The sequence below is a fragment of the Octodon degus genome, unplaced genomic scaffold (assembly GCF_000260255.1).
Source record: "Octodon degus isolate 3935 unplaced genomic scaffold, OctDeg1.0 scaffold00043, whole genome shotgun sequence".
NCBI classification, from domain to species: Eukaryota; Metazoa; Chordata; class Mammalia; order Rodentia; family Octodontidae; genus Octodon; species Octodon degus.
The window spans coordinates 3611758-3615215 of NW_004524619.1; positions in this window are offsets into that span (position 1 = coordinate 3611758).

Here is a 3458-nt window from a genome sequence, read left to right on the forward strand (position 1 = left end):
TTAATCTATTTTGAAAGGTCAGAATTTTGAGTTTAAATACAAGCATATCACTTCTCCAACAAATACTTGTAAACAGTATAGTATTTTCAGTATTGTGCTTTGCATGTATGATCTGTCTAAAAATTTACCTCAAAGTAGAATGTTTAGAACTGCATTTTTAATCAGTGAAACTCAACATATGGTTAGCTTTGTTAAAGTCTTTCTTACCTAAACCCAGTAAAATAGATTCTAAACAATCCAATCAGTGGATCTTAACATTTATTGAAAATATTTTATCCTTTACCTAGAATCCACACACATACGTGCATATGTATTTTACTTGATTGGGATGGTAATAAGGGTAATGCAAATTCTGGGCCTCATTTTTTAAAAAAAATCCAAGAGAAACTAATAGGTACATAAACTTAGTTAACAGTCTCCGTTTTTCTTTTTTTTTCCTTGAAATGCTAAACTCAATAGCTGCATTTTAAATTGTGCAAAATACTGGTATTAAAGAATGCTGAAAATTTTTTATGTCACTTAACGATTAATCAGAGTATCTGAAAGGAATTGTTTTTATAAAAACGTTAAAATATTATAACTAAATTTTTATTGTGTTAGGCTGTGATATTTCCTTTTGTAAAGTAGCATGTGTCCCGAGGAGTTCAAGGGTAGAGTGTTTTGGCATTTCTAAACCACAACGTTTGTAAATGTATCCAAGAGTGCACTAGACTCAAAGTTAACATTCTCTTTTTAGATTTCTGGTCTTTTTATTGGACATTGTGCATTATGACAAACAACTACAGCACTACAGCTGCTGTTGTACCCAAGGGCTTGTTTTTCCTTCTGTACTTCATCCTTCCAGTAGGTTTAGTCCCAGAACTCATGGCATGGGCAGTTGGAGGAGGGGTAAGCCTTCCAAGGTAGCAGTGTGAGAATGCCTTTCTAAGGGAAGAAGTTGTATTCGCATTGTTCAACCTCCATGTATGTGAGTCTAAAATGACTTCTGGTCTTTCATCTAGACTGACTGCCTGAAGTGTGGAGGTTCCACTTATCCCTAACTTGATGGGAATTACCATGGTTGTACTATAAGTGCCCATTATGGACTTTAATTCTTAATAATTTTCATTCTGGATCTGAAAAGTGGAGTCTTTTAATTTAAGGGTTCCCTGAGGAGGCTTTATACCTTGAAAGTGCACTAAAATTTGTGTTTTTAAAAATTCCCTTTTTTTGGGGGGGGAGCTGTAGTATTCTTATACTATTCTGTAATTAAATCTTTAGTTTACTGTAAATGATAACTAAATTCTAGGGCGTCAATTCTTTTTATTCCAATATGACTTGATGAAAAATAAGGAAAACAAACATTTGTCAATTTTGTTGGAGATTTTAAAAAGAAAGCAGAAAAAAGACCTTTCAAAATGGAAGATTAAACTTAAAATATATTCCTGTTACTGGTAATACTATCTTTATTTAAATAAACTTTTTTTCAGAAGCATTTTTGACCTGTTTATGGGTGTCATTATCTAAAGAAACAATGGGAGATAGGGTGGTTAAGTGTACAAGGTGTAGATTCTTGAAATTTGAAAGTATAGATACTGCTCAGTTTAAAAGCAGATTTGGCTTATAAAAGCAAGGTTTAGTATATTTTCTCTTGCAAGAAATATATGCACAAAAATATGTGCACATATATATGCATATACATGTATAGATGTGTGTGCACACATACACATGTTTTTGTGGAACAGTCTCTCCTATATTAGGTTGGAAATGGTAACAGTGGGCTCTATTACAGTGCATGAACATGGTGCCTAGTGAGAATTCATGGACATATTTAATTCCTGTGACCAAGAAACTTTAGATCCTATGAAATATGTTGTCTGCGTCATATATTGGGCATAATCTCTTTGAGACACTTTTGGGGTGTTGCGGTTGTCCAGTAGAATTTAGAGTTTGCATACTGGATGTCATACAAAGGTGCATTCAAAACAGTGCTCTTTCATAACAGGCTGCTGGAGAAAAAATTCTCTCCAGACATTCCTGAATTCTGTTTCATCAGTTGGCGGGGCCTTATTGCACTGTGACGCTTAAGATTCTAGAAGGTACAAGAGTGCTTTTGAATTGCCAGATCATTTTGATGTTTATTGTATAATTACTTAATATATTTTTATGTCCACATGTGCTGTGCATATTTTGACGTTTATAATTTGAGACACTAAAACAAGACCGCAAATGTGTTTTAAGACATGTTTTTAAACTGTTTTGAGCATTTTGCCATTGGGGACCACAGCAAAATTCTCAAAACCAAGCCTTGGAGTTTAAAAATTCCATACACCACTTTTTCATAGAAAAATTGGGGGTAAGCAAAATCAAAACTCAAAGTAAGTTGATATTTTTAAAAACTTCCTTTGTAGTTGTTCAGTGCTTCAAAATTGGTAACTGTCCCTTATCACAAGAAAGCTCTTACTTTGAAAAATATACAGCAGTTTTGTGTAGCTATAAGCCCTTTTGTCCATTTAAAAATCCTCTTGGTTTTCTATAAATTTACAGAGGTGGTTGATCCATTGTTTACTCACCCTGCTCGCTGTCATTGCTGTTGCTTAAGGGTAATAAGGACCAGCAGTGACAACATAGTACACTACGCTGCATTCACAAGGATGGCGATAGGGTGGGAACCATAAAGGGTGTGGAAGCGACTGTATTTTCTGTTGACCCAGCCTTGGAAATAGGGCCAGCTGTTGAGTATAATTTAGAATCCCTAAAACATTTCTTTTATGTGATTGCTCCTACACATACTTTGATCACTATAGTCCTTCCCAACATGTGTAAAATGTCTCCGCGTGTAACTGATACTTTGAAGCAATTCCTCACCACCCATCAAAGACTGAGTGTTCTGTCTGTAGGCAGTACATTTGGTGGTAGAAAACAATAAGCAGAAGTTCAAACTATAAACATGTGTTTTTGAGTGTTCATGCAAAATATTCAATCTGCATAGCAAGGAAATGATAGGTATTTCTGCATTGCATTTAGAGTTAAACATCTGTCCAATATGGCTATAGCTGTAGGCCAATCCCAAGAATGCAAAATAACTGTCTCTCGGTACAGAAGTTGAAATTACCATTGTACAATTAAGTTCTATAGCAGCTATATTTCACACTTTTAACTGGTCTAAAAGAGAAAGTTTGCTAGTTGAGGCCCGTTCGTTTTCCCAAGGCAACTGTCTACGTGCGCCTCCATTAAGGCCGCGTGCCAGAAATATGCCCTAGCACTCTCAGGTACCAGTTCAATAGATCCTTAACAATAGAATAAATGCTCACATGACTAGGATACTCAGGTCATGAAAGCTCTTTAGGAACATAAAGTAATAGTAACATTGCAAGCAGTTCGAAAAGTTAGGGCCTTTAAAATCCTTAATTGGTTATTTTTTACAGAGAGCAAATTAGCGAAAATACATTAAGGCTGTAAGCAAGTATTTTGTCTTT